General features: G+C 41.2%; 1 long non-coding RNA gene and 1 pseudogene across 4 annotated transcripts in view; both read left to right on the top strand.

The window, feature by feature from the left end:
* Positions 1–21,735, top strand: part of LOC139356304 (uncharacterized) — a 41,854-nt gene extending 20,119 nt beyond the window's left edge. Inside the window, exons 6-11 of one of the 4 annotated variants that reach the window (XR_011607942.1) lie at positions 1,005–1,208; positions 8,834–9,015; positions 10,660–10,752; positions 14,752–14,848; positions 16,438–16,619; positions 17,865–18,846. This is a non-coding gene — a long non-coding RNA (uncharacterized lncRNA). Of the gene's footprint in view, positions 1–1,004; positions 1,209–8,833; positions 9,016–10,659; positions 10,753–11,104; positions 11,377–14,751; positions 14,849–16,437; positions 16,620–17,864; positions 18,847–21,680 lie in introns of those variants that run through there. The other 3 variants (XR_011607943.1, XR_011607944.1, XR_011607945.1) reach the window with 3 other exon arrangements.
* On the top strand, positions 1,858–3,746 carry LOC139356263 (ankyrin repeat domain-containing protein 54 pseudogene; annotated as a pseudogene).

The raw sequence follows: 21,735 nt of genomic DNA, 5'->3' as shown, positions 1-21,735 counted from the left end.
AAGAAAATCAGTTACATTTTTATACTCCAACAACAAATACCTGGGAAAAATCAAGAAGACAGTTACATTTACCATAACATCAAAAAGAATGAAGTATTAGGTTGGTAATGGCAAAAACCACAATTACATTTGCACCAACCTAATACTTAGGAATAAATATAATAAAGAATGTAAAAGATTTGTGCAACACAAACTGTAAAATATTAATGGAGGCAATTATAGAAAAGACACATTTAAAAATACTTAGTGTTCATGGATCAGAAAAATTAATACTAAAACATTCATACTACTCAAATTGGTGTATTATTTAAAGCAGTCTCTATCCGAATTCCAATAGCATTTTCAACAAAAATTTTAAAAAATCTACAGTTTGTGTGGAATTATAAAAGACTCCAAACAATTTTAAGCAAGAGGGACAAAGCTAGAAGCATTACACTGCCTGATTTCAAGCTATATAGCAAAGCTGTTGTCATCAAAACTGCAAAATATTGGCATAAACACAATCAAATAGACCACTGGAACAGAATAGGGAGCTCAGCTATATGTATCCATCTGTATACCGTCAATGAATTTTCAACAAAGGCATACAGATACACAATGGAAAAAGAATAAACTCTTCAATAAATGGTGTCGGGAAAATGAGATATCCACATACAAAAACAAATTGCACCCAACCTTTACAGCATACATAAAATTAATTTAAAATATATTAAAGATGTAGGCCTCAATATTTGGACATATTGATACTGAGCCAAATCCCAGCCACCTAATCTAAGCCAACAGGAAGGTAGAGAAGTTGTGTTGATTTTTGCACATTTTTTCCTTTATAAACTTGCGGAAACTTCCATAATTTGCATGCCTTTTACCCATAATCCTGACTGCATCTAGAAAAACATATCAAAGCAGTAATGTTGATGTTTTAGTTACTGTTCCTGTGTTGTTTATCTCTTCTGTTGTGGCCTGAATCTTACTACTACTTTCTCTGTTGCCTTCTGTTTTCTTAGTGTGTGGTGGGGTCTCTTCCAAACACTCCTGAAGGAAACTTTACTTCTCCTATGATGGAATCAGGAATTACTCGACAAACCTAAACTGTGAATGGACTCTCAGCAATCCAAATCAGGAAAATTCATCTATTTATAATCATTTTGAAGATTTTTACCTAGAAAGTCACCAAGACTGTCAATTTGATGTCCTAGAGTTTCGAGTGGGTGAGTTCTAAGAACATATTCTCCCATTTATCTACAATATTCTTTTTATGTTTTTGTTATTGTGGCTGTTGTTGCTGTTGTTGTTGTTTTGAGACAGGAGCTCGTTCTCTTGCCCAGACTGGAGTACAGTGGTGTGATCATGGCTGACTGCAGCCTCAACCTCCCAGGCTCAGGTGATACTCCTGCCTCAGTCTCCCAAGTAGCTTGGACTACAGGCGTGCACCACCATGTACAGCTAATTTTTTAAATTTTTTTGTAGAGATTGGGTCTCCCTATGTTATCCAGGCTGGCCTCGAACTCATGGTCTCAAGTGATCCTTCCTCCTTGGCCTCCCAAAGTGCTGGGGTTGCAGGCATGAGCCGCCATGCCTGGCCTACAATATTCTTCTTAGGCTTGGAGACCACCAACAATGAAGGGAGTCAAATGGCTCCAACATAGGTACATATGACCCAAAAGAACTCTGTTCAAACAAAGCCACAATTCTGTGTGTGCCCAGCTGAGGAAAATGAACCCTAAGAACAGTGAGCGAGGCACATTACCGTACAACTAGACCCTGTGTTACAGTCGCTTGGTTTTCTGCCATGTGAGACTTCCTCAAGCGAGAGTCCACTACTATGAAGACTCCTTTCCAAGGAGACTGGGACTTAGCATGGTCAGCATGTGTTGGCAGTTTCCTGAACTTCCAGGATTTACAAAGCGGCTGTGAAATTCTCCTGAGGGCTTAGGCGTTAAAAGAAGTTTTACAATGTACCAGATGGAAAAACACATGGAAGCTATTTGGGGAAATAACCCCAAAGCAGTCATTTGTCTTTGTTTTTGTAACAGAAAAGGATTGCGGTGTACTCAATAAGCCATAATTTTCTTAAGAATTTTTAAAACTCTGTATTCAAGAAGGATGAACCAATTTTCATTTTTTCTTATAATCAAGGTGTAGTTTATTCATTAGGTTGCTTCCACGATTACGCTGACACTTTTTTTTTCTCAGTAAATAAACAAGTAGATAGAGGAAAACAATAATATTGTAAATAGGATGTAATCATCCATACTGTCAAAGTCTTGCTGAGTTCTGTGTTATCCCAAAATTTAAAGAAAAGGAGGCTGGGTCAGGCATGGTGACTCACACCTGTAATCCCAGTACTTTGGGAGGCCGAGGCAGGCAGATCAAGAGGCCAGGAGATCGAGACCATCCTGGCTAACACGGTGAAACTCTGTCTCTACTAAAATACAAAATATTAGCTGACCATGGTGGCAGGTGCCTGTAGTCCCAGCTACTCGGGAGGCTGAGGCAGGAGAATGGTGTGAACCCGGAAGGTGGAGCTTACAGTGAGCCTAGATGGTGCCACTGCACTCCAGCCTGGGTGACAAAGCAAGATCCTGCCTCAAAACAAAAAACAAACAAACAAACAAACAAAAAAAGCTGAAGGGCACCTGGGGCTTCTTCTCCTTCACTGACCTCGGGTCTGCACTGGGCAGCTGCACGGGCCTCCCAGGCCAGGAGGCCCCTGGGGCCCAGTCCCCTTTGCACCACCGCACGACTGGTGGCAGTAGGATGCAGAGCTGCACCAGGAGCTGTGCTGCAAGATCCCTGCTGGTGGCTGAGGCTCACTGCCAGGCCCCACTGCTGGCTCGAGCCCATGAGCAAAGAGGTGCAGCTCTGAAAAGAATGAGGGAGACAATGCCAATGCTGCCAGTGCCAACGACGAGGAAAAAGTGTGGCAGCTGCTGGAAAATGGCACGGATCCCTGTGCAAATGACAAGGGCCACACAGCTCTACACTTTGCCTCTTGCAATGGTAATGACCAGATTGTGGCCTGCACTGACCACGACTCTGTCATCACCATGCTGCTACGACGAGGGACCCGGTGGATGCCCTGGACCAAGCTGGACGTATGCCTCCACACCTGGCCAAGACGAAGCTGAACATCCTGCAGGAGGACCGCTCCCAGTGCCTGGAGGCTGTGCAACTGGAGATGAAGCAGATCATCCCAATGCTGAGGAAGAACCCGGTGCACCTACAGTGACGTGAACAGCGGAAATGGTTGGACCACCTCTGCACCCACCTCTAGATGACCAGTACCAAAGAGCAGGTGGATGAAGTGCCCGACCTCCCAGCCAGCTCCACCTCGCTCAGTCTTTGCATACAGAGCATGGAGGAGGTAGCAAGAGATGTTCCCTGGCTTCCTGTCACTGCCTCCACTAGTCTCTGAGTACAAAGAAAAAGCCCAACATCTGGGACTTGGAAGCTGCATTTGTCAGGTGAGGACCTCACCGTCATCCCCAGGTGCTATGGGGTAGAGATGCTCTCTCCACAGCCTCAGGGCCACTCCTGGTGCCACAGTCTCCAGCATCTCTGTGGACCAGGACGATAGCCCCCAGCTTCTTCCTCTGGCTCCTGTGGCACTAGGCCAGGCTCTACAGCCTCACCTCAGCTCTGCAGACCTGCACTGTCCTAGGAGACCTCGCTCATCCCATGGCCTCCATGGTGCCCTCACCAGGCCCCAGACCCGTCTGTATGTTCCTTCCCAGCCATGGGCTTGTTTCAGTCACCAGGTGTGGCCTAGGTGGGCACCCTCTGGCCGATGGGACTGTCATGGGGGCTGTTGGCTGGCCCTGTGCCTCTCATCAGAACTTAGATATAGACATGTCATCAGACTTTCAAGGAAACACTGCAGTGGGTGTCTCTGGTTGGAGGAGGGGATTGATGAGGGTTAGACCTTAAAAATACAAGTTTAAGAGGGACCCTAGACCCTAAAAATGCAAAGTTGAGAAGGACCCCAAAGCAAAAAGTCCCAACTGCTTTTCTCCCAATCATTAAAACGCGAGAAGGGTGTAATGGTTTTGCAGTCTACTTGCAGTATTTTGCAGCCTAGCGGTACTAGGCTTATAAGTGGCCTCCCACTATGCCCATATTCTGATCCAGGAACCTGTGAACATTACCTTATATGGTAAAAGAAGCTTTGCAGATGTAAGGAAGTTAAGGACCTTTGGCAGGAAAGATTATCCCAGCTTGTTTAGGTGGCAAGTTGATATCCTCACTCGGATCCTTGTAAGAGCAGAGCAGGTGATGGGAGAGTGGTGGGAGGTGTAGTGATGGAAGCAAGAATTGGAGTCATTCAAGGAGGGCATCAAAAGTCGAGGATCGGAGGCTGCCTCTAGAGCCAGGAAATGGATTCTCCCACAGAGTCTCTGAAGCCACTTGCCCTGCTCCCACCTTGACTCAGTGGAAGGGAATTTAGAATTCTGGCCTCCAGAACTATAAGAGAATACATATATGTTGTTTAAAGACGCTAAGTGTGTGGCTCACGCCTATAATCCCAGCACTTTGGGAGGCCAAGGCGGGCAGATCACTAGGTCAGGAGATTGAGACCATCCTGGCTAACACAGTGAAACCACGCGTCTACTAAAAATACAAAACAGCCGGGCATGGTGGCGGGTGCCTGTAGTCCCAGCTACTCAGGAACTCGGGAGGCTGAGGCAGGAGAATGGCATGAACCCACAAGGCGGAGCTTGCAGTGAGCTGAGATCGCACCATTGTACTCCAGCCTGGGTGACAGAGCAAGACTGTCTCAAAATAAATAAATAAATATTTATTGCACCAGCAACAGGAAGCTAGCATTGCAGTGAAGCCTCAAAATCCACCTGAAGAACGTTCCCCATGACACATCATTTGGCTGTCTCCCTTGCAACCTCCACACTCTAGGTATCAGCCCTCACATTAAGCCCAAACGTTACATTTTCTTTTATAACATGGCTTGGCCCCAGTAGCGACTGCACAATGGTACTCAATGGCCTTAAAATGAAATCTTTGACTTTCAAATTCAACGAAATCTTGAAAATTTTATCTGCTGCAATGGGAAGTGGACCAAGGTTTCCTATATTCAAGCTTTCACTTACCTCTGCTCCTGACCTTCCCTTTGTCAATCTTGCACCTCTTACCAGGCTCTCGACAAACCTATTATCAGAAGGAAACGCACTAGCTGGTTCTGCAGCTAAACAACAGCCCTTAAGCCCCAACCCCTACTACCTGTTTCCCAGCTCAACAGCCCTCATACTCACCAGAAGAAAGCCTCAATCTTTCTGTGGCTGGGGCCACAAACAAGGAGGGCTGGTTCTTTCTAGACAATAAGCTTCTCTTGCCCATGTCCCAGAAAAAATCCATACTCACTCACATTCACAGCCTCTTTCACACCAGCTATCATCCTCTCCTTCAGCTTTTATAACCTCACCTGCAGTCTCCTGCCATGGCCACCAACCTTAACTCACTCAGGCCCATATGATCTGCAACCAAGTTTCTTTCCAGGGAGCACTCAGACCACCCACTTAGCCCAGAAATCAAGCTAAAGGGCACCCTCCAGTGTTCAGAGGCCACTACAAAATTGGAAAATTGATTTCATTCATATGCTGCCTCTCAAGAAACATGACTATATCCTCACCCCTGTTGATCACTTTCAACAGGCAGATCGAGGTCTTTTCCACCACCACCAAGAGGGCAAAAGAGGTTACCTCAATCTTCCTACGACAAATTATCCCAAGGTTTGGACTGCCCACAACCATGCAGTCTGATCGTGGCCCTGCCTTTATCTCAAATGTAACTCGACAGGTCTCCAAGGCCTTAAACATCAAATGGATCCTCCACATCCCTTATTGCTTCCAATCTTTGGACAAGGTACAGGGAGCCAATGGTGTTTTAAAACAACTAACTAAACTTGCCCTGAAGGTTAAGACCCCTGGCCCATGCTCCCACCCAGTGAGCTCATAAGGTTGAAAGCCCTTCCCTGTCAGCCAATAAACCTAAACCCCTTCGAACTCATGTATGGGCGGCCTTTCACCTTACATAGTTTCCCACAAACTACAACTTCCCTCACTGATGAAGTCTGACCCACCCTACATCTCAGGGGCATTCTCCTCAGAGAATACGCTGATGCATTTCTCCCCCAACCAAACCCTGACACCCAGCTCACAACCTTACCCTCCAACTCAGAGACTGGGTATGGGTGGATGAATCTCCACCCCATTACCCTAAATGGAGGGGCCTTATCAGATGATACTAACCACACCCATAGCAGCCAAAGTCAAGAGCCTAACACATGAGATGTGGCACTCCTAATCTTAAAAGGCATCTCATCCCCATCCCTCCATACCCCCCACATTTCTACCTAAGTATCTTTCATCCCTCACAGGCACAACATCACTCTGCCTAACCACAGTCCCAGAATCTCTGAAAACTGCCTGCACATGACATTGTCATTTTTTAACTTCCAATCTTTTCTTTCCCATCTTGTCCAGGGCCTCAACTGGTACCCACTTCCAGCCCCTATGAACACCCCAGCTTATTTCTCAACCTAATACAAGAACTTTGGCTCCAAGGCACATTTCAGGATTTCACCCCAACCCAAATCTTTCTTCTCCTTTTGTTTATTCTTTTTGCAGGAACCTCTTCAACCCGATAGGTGGGTGCCTCATGTCAGTGTCACTCACCAACTATTAAGGCAAACAAAATTATCCTTGTGCTCCAATTGCTGGATTTGTATGTTGGCCCAAACCCAAGGTTCCACTGCTGTTCCAACCCTTCTAACCACTTGGACCAGTTCCAGTATGAATTTACACCTTACCTACTCCACAGATCCACTTCCAAGGATCCTTTCCTCCTTAATCCATTAAATCTGGCCATACTGTCCTACAAAGGATCATAGCTTAGCTCAGACTTACAGCTTCCGGACACCAACTACTCCAGGACCAAGCAAAATCTGTCAGGCTCCCTATTTGGGATCCTATGTCTACTCAAACCAATTTGGCCACTCTTGCTTGCCTCAACTGCTCTTTTAGAAACCCTTCTTAAAGCACCTTTCTCAGGGCCCTCTCAAAACCCCACTGCTAATACGTCCTCAATCTTCAGCTTTCTCAAGGCTATGAAAACATTCAAATTAATTAAGAAATTGTCTCATCCAATATCTGACCAAGCCTATCCGATTCTCTGGTACCCCATCCATTACCATTACAATTACATCTCCTTCCTCCCGTACTCCTTTATGCCAGTAACGTCCCCCACCCACCAAAATAGAAGGCTTTCCCTGAAGAGATTGTTTTGACAATCCTACCTGTCTTCCCTTTCTTTCTGTCAATTCCACTACCCCACAGCGGGCACTCATAGACAGCACCCACTTCATTCTCTCTTTCCAAAACCAAACATTTCATTTCCTCACCAGCTAAAATCCATTACAAAACCTCTCATTGGAGCTGCCTTTCCCAGCTCCTATTCAGTATGAAACAAAAAAATCATTTTTTTCAGGACAGATTCCAAGAAAATTCTGAAAACAGTGTCACAGTTGCAATACATTTATAGCAACTGCATGTTTTTCATTAAAACAATAATTGAGTCAAAATATAACACTCTAAACTAAGAAAAAGTTTTCCTTAAATTCACAATCAGTTCTAAAAGCACTAGTACGTACCAGGATCTTTTGTGGGTTCAGATTTTACTCTGCTGGGGACACAGTTACAAGTAGAAGTAAACCCTGATCAAGCCATGAGCTGGTGACAGCCACTCCCACAGCATTTGAATACTCTGGACCTCAAAGTGTAACATCACTCACTTGACCAAGGTGAGTGCAAAACTGACTCAACTGAAAACTGAAATGTTTATTTCTTACATGAATAACACGTGTCAGCTGGATTTGGTACTTTAATTCCAATCTATCTTTTGTGGACAAAAGTACAACAAAATACTAGAAGTGTGTGTTAACTTACAAACCCCGCTCTAAGGCTTTCCAATTCACAGTGTCGCCAATCCCCCAGGGTTTACCTAAGAACACTCTTATTCAAAAATACCAAGTCAAAGAGGGCATGTTCGTAACAACTCCAAATGATTTTCTTGCCTATTAAACTTTGAAATATGTGACATAAGGCCTTTTTTTTTTTATTATTGTACTTTATGTTCTAGGGTACATAAATCTCAATACTTTAAAAACCAAAACATTTTGAAGGAAGGTAGTTAAACAGCAGTAACGAAATTAGATTTTACCTTCCACCTAAAGATATTATTGACATGTCAGCATCTGTTACCGTTACGCGACCACCTATGTACAAAAAAAGGATTAGATTTAACTTTTTCACCATTTCAAATACAACTAATATTTCCAAAGGCTTTACATATAGGATAACTGGGGATTGAACAAGGTTTTGCAGCTCTGAGTCATACAAGAATAAGCACTGTGTTGGTCATCAAAGACTGTACTTTGTTTTGTCCTGTAAAGAAGAGAAATACGAATGATAATAATCTCACAGCTTTTCATCCTTTCTTCCACCTGCACCTTCCTTCCTTTAATGAAAAAGTTCTTATTTTTGTCAATGAGAGAAACATAGAAGCATACCATTCTCTAGTTAAGATAGAATACACAGATAAGACTCTGCTGATGTATACATGACATTATATATATAGAGATTTTTGTTTTGAGACAGGATCTCTCACTCTGTTGCCAAGACTAATGTGCTGGGACATGATCATGGCTCACTGCAGCCTCAACCTCTCCCAAGATCCAGCTATCCTCCCACCTCAGCTTCCCAGCTGGCTGGGACTACAGGTGCACGTCACCACACTCAGCTAATTTCTTTTCTATTTTTTGTAGAGATGGGATCTTTCCATGTTTCCCAGGCTGCTCTTGAACTCCTAGCTTCATGGAAGACTCCCACTTTGGCCTCCCAAAATGCTGGAATTACAGCCATGAGCCATTGTGCCCAACCCTGGAGTGTTACGAATAATTCGTCTGGCTTAGAAAAACTGAAAGGAGTGACTGCTAACAGACACAAGGTATGTGGTGAGAAATACATTCTGGAATTAGTGGTGATAGTTGCACAGCTTGCAAATATACTAAACACTATTGACCTGTACACTTTAAAATGGTAAAGTTTATGTTATGCGAATTCTACCCCAATTTTAAAACTGCAAAAAAAGAAAAAAGAAAGAAAGAAAGAAGAAAGAAAAAGAAAGAATGAAAGAAGAAAGAAAGGAAGGAAGGAAGGAGGAAAGGAAGGAAGGAAGAAACAGTATTTCAAAACACTGAAATACTGACCATCCTCTCTACCAAATGTTGATGAAGATGTACAACAACTAGAACTTTCACTCCCTGCTGGCAGTAATGTAACATGGAAGGATTGCTTTGAAAACTGGTTTGTTGGTTTCTCAAAAAGTTAAACCTAAACCTGCTAGAGGATCCAGCCCTACCAATTTGAGGCATTACCCAGAAGAAAAGAAAACATATGTCCTGATAAAGACTTGCACCCAAATATTCATAGCAGCTTTCTTTATGATTGCCAAGAAATGTAAACCACCCAAATATTTATCACCAACTGAGTAAGCAAAATAATCGTGATTATATCATAATGTAGACAAAAAATTGAAATAACTGCACTAAAAAGCTTCTACACAGCAAATAAACAGTCAGCAGAGTAAACAGACAACCCAGACTGGGAGAAAGCCTTCACAATCTGTGTATCTGACACAGGACTAATATCCAGAATCTACGACGAAGTCAAACAAATCATCAAGAAAACAAACAAACAATTCCATCAAAAAGTGGATTAAGGAGATGAATAGACAATTCTCAAAAGAAGATCTACAAATGGCCAATAAACATGTGAAAAAAATGCTTAACATCACTAATGATCAAGGAAAATGAAAATCAAAACCGCAATACAATACCACCTACTCCTGCAAGAATGACCATTATCAAAAAATCAAAATTGGCATTGATGTGATGAAAAGAAAAACAGTTTCACACTGCTGGTGAGGATGTAAACTATTAAAACCACTATGGAAAACAGTGTGGAGATTCCTTAAAGAACTAAAAGTAGAACTACCATTTGATCCAACAGTCTCACTACTGGGTATCTACCCAGAGGAAAGTAAGTTATTATAAAAAAAAAAAGATACTTGCACACGTATATTTATAACAGCACAATTCTCAATTGCAAAAACATGGAACCAGCCCAAATGCCTATCAATCAACAAGTAAAGAAACTGATTATATAGATACACACACACACACACATATATATATATATATGTTTATCACATATATAGGATGAAATACTACTGAGTCACTTATAAATGAGAACAGGCAGTATTTGTTTTCTGTGGCTGACTTGTTTTACTTAAGATAATAGTTAAGTCAAAATTGAACAAAAGTCATTGAAATTAAACAACTCGGAAATGAGGAGTCACTCTCCAGTTCCTACTTCATTTAATCTTTGTGGGTGCTCCTGTGTTTTATTTCATAGAGCAGGAAGTATCCTAGTTAAGTTTTTGCTGCTGGTCAAAGAAATGAAAGGAAAAGATAAGAGAAGAAAAGAAAAGAAGATGGTACTATTCTATTCTACCCAAGAGTGATCATTCTGTCTGTACTGGTAGAACCTGCCTGATTTCTTCTTCAGTTCTTTTTTTTTTTCTTTGTAGAGTTAGGGTCTTGCAGTGCTGCCCAGGCTGGTCTCAAACTTCTGATGTTATGTGATCCTCCCACCTCAGTGTCTTATAGTGCTGGAATTACAGGTATGAATCACTGCACCCAGCCTTTAATCAGTTCAGTGAACTCTACAATGTTTGGTAACATGGGAGCCAGTTTTGTTCACTGCTGTATCCACAATGCCTACAGAGTACCTGACACAGAGTAGGACTCATTATGTATTTATTGAATGAATATGTGACTGCGTTAATTTTTGATGGTGGCTGTAACAAATGACCATGAAATTTAGGGATATCAGATCACACCCAATTTATTATGTTACAATGCTGGAGATCAGAAATCCAACATGGGTCTCGCTGGGCTTAAATCAAGGTGTTTGTGAAGCTGGGTCTCCTTCTGGAGGCTCTAGGAGATAATCTGTTTTCTTTCCTTTTGCAGCTCCTAAAGGCTGCAGAAGATCAAAACGAGATTCTGGGGACTCCAACAGGGGGAAGGTGTGAGAGGAGCAAGGGTTGAAAAACTACCTCTTGGCTACAGTGTTCACTATTTGGGTAATGGGTATACTAGAAGCTTAGTCACCACCATTATGCAATTTACCCGTGCAACAAACAAGCCCATATATGCCCTCTGAATCTAAAATAAAGCTCAATTTTTAAAAAAAGTAATAGATTTATTTTGTAGAGCAGTTTCAGGTTCACAGAAATATTAATAAAAACATACAGAGTTTCCACAGACCACTTCCCCCAACTGTTTCTCCTATGTTTATACCTTGTATTGGTGTGGTTCATTTGTTACAGCTGATAAACCTATACTGATACATTATTACTAACAGTGCATCACTCTTTGTGATGTATATTCCATGTGTTTTGACTAATGTAAAATAACATGTGTCCATCATTACTGTATCACAGGGAATAGTTTCATTTTCCTAAAACATCCCTGTGCTCTGTCTATTCACCTTTTCCTTCTTCTCCCTGAACCTCTGGAAAAACCAGAAAACTCCTAGAAGATAACATAGGAGAAGAATCTTGGGTTTGGCGTTGACTTTTTACATACAACAGCAAAAGCATGACTCACGAAAGAAAAATTAGTAGATGGGACTTCATTAAAATTAAAAACTTCTAGGCTAGGCAAGGTAGCTCACACCTTTAAATCCTGCACTAAGAGAGGCTGAGGTGGGGGGATCACTTGAACCAGAAGTTCAAGACCATTCTGGGTAATATAATAAGGCCATGTCTACTAAAAATTTTTTAAAAATTATAATAAGTAGCCTAGAGTTGTGACTCATGCCTATAGTTCCAGGTACTCAGGAGACTGAGGTGAGAGGATCACCTGAGCCTGGGAGGCAGAGGTTGCAGTGAGCTGATATTGCACTGCTGCACTTCAGCCTGAGTGACAGAAAGAGACCCTGTCTCAGAAACAACAACAACAACAACAAACAAACAAACAAAACTAACTATCAAAATGGGGCAAGGTGCCTATAATCCCAGAATTTAGAAAGGCCGAGGCAAGAGGATGGCTTGAGCCAAGAGTTTGACACTACTAGCCTGGGCAACAAAGTGAGATTTCATCTCTACAAAATATTTAGAAATTAGCCCAGTATGGTGGCACCTGTAGTCCCAGCTAATCCAGAGGCTGAGGGGGGAGGATCACTTGAACCCACAAGTTCGAGGCTGCTGTGAGCTATGATTATACCACTGCTTTCCACCCTGGGCAACAGAACCAAGCCCTGTCTAAAAACAAAAACAAACAAAAAAAAGGCAAAAGAAAACAAACAAACTGATTTTAAAATGGGCAAAAAATCTGAACAGACACCTCACCAAGGAAGATACACAGATGGCGAATAGCATACGAAAATATACTCCACAACATGTGTCACTAGGGAACTGCAAATTAAAACAACAGGGAGATACCACTACATTCCTATTCAAATGACTCAACTTCAAAACACAACACTAAATGCTAGCGATGATGTGAAACCACAGGAACTCTCATTCTTTGCTCATAGGAATGCAAAAAGGTAGAGTCACTTTGAAAGATGATATGGCATTTTTCTTACAAAACTAGTTGCAATTTTTTTTAGGTGTGATCTTGCTCTGTCGCCCAGGCTGGAGTGCAGTTGCACGATCATAGCTCACTGCCGTCTCAACCTCCCAGGCTCAAGAAATCCTCCCACCTCAGTCCCACAAATAGCTGGGACTACAGGCATGCACCACCATGCCTGGCTAATACTGTTTTTAATTTTGTGGAGGCGTGATTGTCTCATGTTGCCTAGGCTGGCCTTCCACTCCTGGGCTCAAGTGATCCTTCTGCTTGGCCTCCCAAAATGCTGAGATTACAGGCATGGGCCACGGTGCCCGGCCTTGGTTCTAAATTTTAAATTGGAAAATAAATATATAACTTGTTTGAGGTGTATAGTGCCATAAGCAGATTTTTTAAAAGAGTGAAATAGGCCGGGCGCGGTGGCTCAAGCCTGTAATCCCAGCACTTTGGGAGGCCGAGGCGGGTGGATCACGAGGTCAGGAGATCGAGACTATCCTGGCTAACATGGTGAAATCCCGTCTCTACTAAAAATACAAAAAAACTAGCCGGGCGTGGTGGCGGGCGCCTGTAGTCTCAGCTACTTGGGAGGCTGAGGCGGGAGAATGGCGTGAACCCGGGAGGCGGAGCTTGCAGTGAGCCGAGATCACGCCACTGCACTCCAGCCTGGGAGACACAGCGAGACTCCGTCTCAAAAAAAAAAAAAAAAAAAAAAAAAAGAGTGAAATAAAGCTCAAAAAGCAAGTGATAATAGAAGACAAAGTTCCTGGGGGTAGGACCTGTAGCACAAGGAATACTGTGAGTACCTGGATGATCAGCCCATTTACTGGGCAGTAGCACACCTTTAAGTATATATTGTTGACTCTTCATAATCCAGGCAGAATTAAAACTTCACAGTTCAACAACAAACTGACTGTTCTTAAAGAAAACCATTTTTTGGTGGGGTTGGGGTGGGCCAAGGTATTACTCTGTCTCCCAGGCTGGAGTGCAGTGGCTGCAATCACAGTTCACTGCAGCCTCAACCTCTCAGGCTTAAGTAATCCTCCCACTTCAGTGTCCTAAGTAGCTGGGGCTGCAGATGGTGCTTCATAATGCCTGGCTAATTTTTAAAATTATTTGTATAGGAGGGATTTTTCCATGTTGCCTAGTCTGGTTTTGCACTCTTTGCTTGATCTAGGCAGGATCGTGTCTCTACAAAAATTGTGCTGGGATTACAGGTGTTAGCCACTGTGCCCAGCTGAAGACTATTTTTAAAAAGGCATAACCTAGAGAAGTTCTTTCACATGACCAATTCCATCTCAGTTCATATGTGTCTAAGGGTTTAGGTCAGCGGTCTTCAAAACGTGATCAAAGGAGACCCACGAGGTAAAAATGATTTTGATAAAAATACTAAGACATTATCTGCCTCTTTCACCCTTGTTCTTTTACAAGTGTTTGGTGGAATTTTCCTACATGAGGTGTGGAAACCACAGATTAAATCCTGATATGAGAACCCACTTGTTTTTTATTATGCCAGACATTCAAGAGAAATGCAACAATGTAAAACAAGTCCACTTTTCTCACTTTTTTGAATTTTGAAAATACAGTTATTTAAAACGTATTATTTATAGCAATATGTAATGGTTTTATTATAATTATGTAATTAAAAATACGTATTTTAAAATTTTTGTTTTAATTTCTAATTTTAATAGAATAATTGATATGAACAAAAAGTCTTAGAGACCTTCAATAAAGTTAAAAAATGTAAAGGGGAGGGTCCACCACAAAAGTTTGAGAACCAGTAGTTTAGAAATATTCAGAGTCAACCACCTACAATTTGCTACTCATTCAATTTTCTTTTTTCTTTCTTTTTTTTTTTTTGTTGTTATTTCAGGAGATGGGGTCTCATTCTGTCACCCAGGCTGGAGTGCAGTAGTGCTATCACAGCTCACTGCAGCCTTGAACTCCTGTGCTCAGGATCCTCCCCCATCAGCCTCCTGAGTAGCTGGGCCTGCAGCTATACACCACTGTACCTGGTTAATTTTTTTTTTTTTTTTTTTTGGTAGACATGAATGAGGTCTCACTTTGGTGCCTATCCTGGTCTCAAACTTCAGACTTCAAGCGATCCTTCCACCTCTGCCTCCCAAAACTCAAGGATTACAGGTACGTATGAACCACCATGCCTAACACTTGCTCAATTTTCTGAAATAAGACTGTGGGATGATAGTAGGAAGATAAAGGTAGAAAAACAGGAGTGAGTTCTAGTATGACTATGCATGCCTACTCATTCTTTTATACCAAGAAGAACTTTCAGTGGATACATTCCTTACAAACAAAGGCAACTGAACAATATCGTACAGGAACTGCATGAACATGGCCAGTGTCATCCTTTTAAACACGTAGAATGCTTCCCTAATTTCTTCTTTACTCTCTTTCTCTGTGTCTTGCATTTTTTTGCCATCATTGTCATAAACCGCAGAAAGGTAATTGATCTATTTTATCACCATTTGCTTCATTAATCTGTACTTTGCTTCTATGGAATTTTGCCCAACACACCTCATTACAATTACAGTTTCTAATCTTTTTTTTCTTTTTTTTTTTTGAGACAGAGTTTCACTCTTGTTGCCCAGGCTGGAGTGCAATGGCGCAATCTCGGCTCACTGCAACCTCCGCCTCCCAGGTTCAAGCGATTCTCCTGCCTCAGCTTCCTGAGTAGCTGGGATTATAGGCATGTGCCACCACGCTTGGCTAATTTTGTATTTTTAGTAGAGACAGGGGTTTCTCCATATTGGCGCAGCTGGTCTCAAACTCCTGACCTCAGATTATCCGCCAGCCTTGGCCTCCCAAAGTGCTGGGATTACAGGCATGAGCCACTGTGCCCGGCCAAAACATTTTTGTTTCTGAGACAAGGTCTCACTGTGTTTTCCAGGCTGGAGTGCAGTGGTGCTGTCACAGCTCACTGCAGCCACGAACTTCCAGGCTCAAGCAATCCCTTCACCTCAGTCCCCCAAGCAGCTGGAAGTACAGGTGCTTGCCACTATGCCCAACTAATTTTTTTTTTTTTACTTTCCTACATGTGGGTTCCAGAGGATTTGTGTATACGCAGAGATGGTAGAGAGTGGGGCTGGAAACAATCTTCTTTGTATACTGAGGGGCAACCGTATATGTTTATATTAATATAGTTATATGGTAGGACACATACTGTTCTATAGACTTGACTGATATTATTAATGACAAATAATTTTAAATTGAGTGAAATGATTCTAATAACAGTAATAATAATAAAGTAGCAGCTGGCTGGGTGCAGTGGCTCACAACATAATCCCAGAACTTTGAGAGGCCAAGGCAGGAGGATTGCTTGAGGACAAGTGTTGGAGAGCAGCCTGGGCAACACAGTGAGACCCTGTCTCTACAAAAAAAAACAAAAAACAAAAAAAACAAGAACTCGCCTGGAGTAGTTGTGTCTGCCTGTAGTTTCAGCTACTTGGGAGGTTGAGGGGAGAGGATCACCTGAGTCCAGGAAGGCAAAGACTGCAGTGACTCATAATCAGGCCACTGCACTCCAGCCTGGGCAACAGAGTGAGACCTTGTCTCAAAAAAAAAAAAAAAAAAATTTAGCTTACTTCTTACCAGGAGCCTGTAAATACTAAGGATTGTTTAGTTCCCCATAACTCTTCCTTATTTCATGTAACCACTCTATCTTAAATTGCTCCCAGATATCACTGTGCTTGTGCATATGACCTTTTGTTTAGGTTGAATTTTCTCCAAAGGTATCTCCAGAAATGAGATGACTGTGAGTCAGCAGGGCATGGACATTCTTACTACTTTGATGTAAATTGCCAAGCTTTTGGGCATCTCACAGTTATAATCCCAGCACTTTGGGAGGCCAAGATGGGAGGACTGCTTGAGGCCGGGAGTTGGAGAAGGCAGTATGGTGAGACACTTGTCTGTTATTTAAAAAAAAAAAAAAAAAAAAAAAAAAAAAATTGCCAAGCTTTACCCTGGAAGGCTTATATAAAATTCAAATGCCAGTAATAGTATAATAAAGTGCCCATTTTATTGCACCTTTTCCAACACAGGGTATTATAATTTAACCAGCTATCTTTTGTTTATTTTTAGTAGATAAAAGACCTCACATTACTTTATTTTTATTTATCTGTCACATTTCAGCAACTTTCCTTATGTTAGCTTATTAGCTCTATTTTTTGTCTGTTCATGGTTTTTGTTTTGTTTTTTGAGACAGGGTCTCACCCTGTCACTTGGGCTGGAGTATCGTGGCACGATTATGACCCACTGCAGCCTTGACCTCCCAGGCTCAAGTAACCCTCCCACTTAAGCTTCTCAAGTAGCTGAGACCACAGACGTTTGCCACCATGCCCAGCTATTTTTTGTTGTTGTTGTGGAGATGTTTATGTTATGTTGCCATATTTCCTAGGATGGTGTCAAACTCCTGGCCTCAAGTGCTCTTTCTGCCTCAGTTTCCCAATGTGCTGGGATTATAGGCAGCCATAAGCAACCTGTGCCCAGTCCCCATTTTCATTTTTTAGTAACAATTTTATTGCAGTATAATTCACATACCATACAATTTATCTATCAAAATAGGCAATTCAGGCAGGACACAGTGGCTAATGCCTTAATGCTAGCACTTTGGGAGGCTGATTGCTTGAGCTCAGGAGTTGGAGACTAGTCTGGGCAAAATGGCAAAACCCCATCTTTAGAAACATACAAAAATTAGCCAGGTATGGGGGCTTATGTCTGTAGTCCCAGCTATTTGGGGGCCTGAAGCCAGAGGATTGCCAGATCCTAGGATGCATAGATTACAGTGAGCTGAGATGGCGCCACTGCACTTCAACCTAGGTAACAGAAGAAGACCTTGTCTCAAAAGAGAGAGAGAGAGAGAGAGAAAGAGAGAGAAAGAGAGAGAGAGAGAAAGCCAGTGGTTTTTGGAATACTCACAGAGCTATGCATCCATCACTACAATCACATTTACAACGTTTCATTATGCTGTAGAGAAATCCTCAGCTCTTAGCCACTGCCTTCTACTTCCCCCACGTCCCTGTGTCTTCATAGGCAATCACTGATTTATTTTCTGTCACTATAGATTTGCCTAATCTGGACCTTTTAAAAATGTGATGCTTTGTGACTGGGTTTTTTTTTTTTTTTTTTTTTTCCCTCCTAGGGCAATATTTTCAAAGTTTCTTCTTGTCAGCCTGTATCAGTATGTGTTTCCTTTTATAGCTGAGTAATAGTCCATGTTTATCCATTCATCAGTTCAGAGACATTTGAATTGTTTCTACTTATTGGTCATCATGAATAATGCTGCTATCAAGATTCATGCACAAGTTTTTGTGTGAATATATATTTTTATTTCTCTTAGATTTATATCCAGGAGTGAAATTGTTGCATTATGTGATTACTGTACATTTGTTTTTCCAAACTGGTTACACCAGTCAGGTGTGGTGGCTCATGCCTGTAATCTCAGTTTTTCAGGATTCTGAGGTGGGAGGATCATTTTAGCCCAGGAGTTCAGGACCAGCCTGGGCAACATAGAGAGAGACTATCATGATTTTTTAATAAATCAAATGACAAGAAAAGAAACACCCAAAATGATTACACAATTTTATGTTCCCACCAGTAATTTATGTGGGTTCCAATTCTTGCACATTTCACCAACTTTTTTTTTTGAGACAGAATCTTGCTGTCATCCAGGCTGAAGTGCATCAGCATGAACATGGCTCAGTACAGCCCTGACCTCCCAGGCACAAGTGACCCTCTCACCTCAGCCTCCTGAGTAGCTGGGAGTTACAGGAGCATGCCATCACGCCTGGCTAATATTTGCTTTTTTTTTTTTTTTTTTTTGGTAGAGATGAGGTTTCGCCATGTAGGCCAGGATGGTGTCAAACTCCTGAACTCAAGTGACCTGCTTTGGCCTTTCAAAGGTCTGGGATTACAGGTGTGGGCCAACCATGCCTGACTGGTGTAACTGCTTTGGAAAACAGCCGCCGTGCCTGGCCTTCACCAACATTTGTTATACCTTTTTTTTTTACTTTCTATTGTTTCATTAAAAAATTATTTTATCTGTTGCTTTAATTATAATAAACAACAAATAAATTTGCAGTAGAGTTGTGTTCCCCTGAAAGTATTTGTTGTTTAACTGAAATACACGTTTTTTAACCTAGATATTTTGGTTTTATTTTCATTTTATTTTTAATTTTTTTTTAAAATTATTTGTTCATTTATTTTTATTTTAGTAGATTTTTTGGGAAACATGTAGTGTTTGATTCCATCAATCAGTTATTTAGTGTTGATTTCTAAGATTTTCTAGCACCCATCAACCAAGCAGTGTACATTGTACCCAGCGTATAGTCTTTTATTCTTCACCCCCTCCCACCCTTTCCCCAGAGTTCCCAGAGTCCACCGGGTTATTCTTATGCCTCTGCATCTTCATAGCTTAGTGTCTACTTATGAGTGTGAACACACAGTGTTTGATTTTTCCGTTCCTGAGTTAATTCACTTGTTACTTCACTTAGAATAATAGTCTTCAGTTTCATCCAGGTTGCTGAAAATGCCATTATTTCATTCCTTTTTATGGCTCAGTAGCATTCCATCATATATATGTGAGAGAGAGATATATATATATGTATGTATGTGTGTGTGTATATATATGTATATAATTACAGTTTCTTTACTTGTTGATTGATGGGCATTTGGGCTGGTTCCATGTTTTTGCAATTGCGAATTGTGCTGCTATAAATATACGTGTGCAAGTATCTTTTTTTTTTTTTTAAATGATAATTTACTTTCCTCTGGGTAGATACCCAGTAGTGAGATTGCTGGGTCAAATGGTAGTTCTACTTTTAGTTCTTTAAGGAATCTCCACACTGTTTTCCATAGTGGTTTTAATAGTTTACATCCTCACCAGCAGTGTAAAACTGCTCTTTTCTTCATCACATCAATGCCAATCTTGATTTTTTGATTATGGTCATTCTTGCAGGAGTAGGTGGTATTGCATTGTGATTTTGATTTTCATTTTCCTTGATCATTAGTGATGTTAAGCATTTTTTTTCATATGTTTATTGGCCATTTGTAGATCTTCTTTTGAGAATTGTCTATTCATCTCCTTAATCCACTTTTTGATGGGATTGTTTGTTTGTTTGTTTTCTTGATGATTTGTTTGACTTCGTCGTAGATTCTGGATATTAGTCCTGTGTCAGATACACAGATTGTGAAGGCTTTCTCCCAGTCTGGGTTGTCTGTTTACTCTGCTGATTGTTTATTTTGCTGTGTAGAAGCTTTTTAGTGTAATTATTTCAATTTTTGTCTACATTATGATATAATCATGATTATTTTGCTTATTCAGCTGGTGATAAATATTTGGGTGGTTTACATTTCTTGGCAATCATAAAGAAAGCTGCTATGAATATTTGGGTGCAAGTCTTTATCAGGACATATGTTTTCTTTACTTCTGGGTAATGCCTCAAATTGGTAGGGCTGGATCCTCTAGTAGTTTTAGGTTTAACTTTTTGAGAAACCAACAAACCAGTTTCAAAGCAATCCTTCCATGTTACATTACTGCCAGCAGGGAGTGAAAGTTCTAGTTGTTCTACATCTTCATCAACATTTGGTAGAGGGGATGGTCCGTCTTTCAATGTTTTATTCTTTCTTTCTTTCTCTCTCTCTTTCTCTCTTTCTCTCTTTCTTTTTTTCTTTTTCTTTCTTTCTTTCTTTCTCTTTCTTTCTTTCTTTCTTTCTTTCTTTCTTTCTTTCTTTCTTTCTTTCTTCCTTCCTTCCTTCCTTCCTTCCTTCCTTTCCTTCTTTCCTTCTTTCCTTCTTTCTTTCTTTCTTTCTTTCTTTCTTTCTTTCTTTCTTTCTTTCTTTCTTTCTTTCTTTCTTTCTTTCTTTCTTTCTTTTTCTTCCTTCCTTCCTTCCTTCCTTTTCTTCTTTTCTTTTCTTTCTTTCTTTCTTTCTTTCTTTCTTTCTTTCTTTCTTTCTTTCTTTCTTTCTTTCTTTCTTTCTTTCTTTCTTGGAGTTTTAAAATTGGGGTAGAATTCACATAACATAAAATTTACCATTTTACAGTGTATAGGTTAATAGTGTTTAGTATATTTGCAAGCTATGCAACTATCACCACTAATTCCAGAACATATTTCTCACCACATAAACCTTGTTTCTGTTAGCAGCCACTCCTTTCAATTTTTCTAAGCCAGACGAATTCTTTGTAGCACTCCAGGATTGGGCACAATGGCTCATGGCTGTAATTCCAGCATTTTGGGAGGCCAAAGACTCGCCTGGGCAACATGGAAAGATCCCATCTCTACAAAAAATAGAAAAGGCCGGGCGCAGTGGCTCACGCCTGTAATCCCAGTACTTTGGGAGGCCGAGACGGGCGGATCACGAGGTCAGGAGATCGAGACCATCCTGGCTAACACGGTAAAACTCCGTCTCTACTGAAAAAAAAAAAAATGGAAAAGAAATTAGCTGAATGTGGTGATGTGCACCTGTAGTCCCAGCCAGTTGGGAAGCTGAGGTGGGAGGATAGCTTCATCTTGGGAGAGGTTGAGGCTGCGGTAATCTGTGATCATGTCCTGGCACACTAGTCTTGGCAACAGAGTGAAAGACCCTGTCTCAAAAAAGAAAAAAAAATCTATATTGTCATTTATACATCAGCAGAGTATTATCTGTGTATTCTATCTTAACTGGAGAAATGGTATGCTTCTGTATTTCTCTCACTGACAAAAATAAGAGCTTTTTCATTAAAGGGAGGTGCAGGTGGGAGAAAGGATGAAAAGCTGTGAGATTATTATCATTCATATTTCTCTTCCTTACAGGAGAAAACAAAGTACACTCTGATAACTAACACAGTGCTTATTCTCATATGACTCAGAGCTGTAAAACCTTGTTCAATCCCCAGTTATCCTATATGTAAAGCCTTTGGAAATTTTAGTTATATTTGAAATGTTGAAGAAAATAAATCTATTCCATTTTTTGTACATAGGTGGTCGTGTAATGGTAACAGATGCTGACATGTCAATAATATCTTTAGGTGGAAG

This window comes from Macaca nemestrina, chromosome 9 (assembly GCF_043159975.1).
Source record: "Macaca nemestrina isolate mMacNem1 chromosome 9, mMacNem.hap1, whole genome shotgun sequence".
Lineage (NCBI taxonomy): Eukaryota > Metazoa > Chordata > Mammalia > Primates > Cercopithecidae > Macaca > Macaca nemestrina.
The sequence above is the reverse complement of the archived record's forward strand: the minus strand, read 5'-3'. Positions and strand labels throughout refer to the sequence as shown.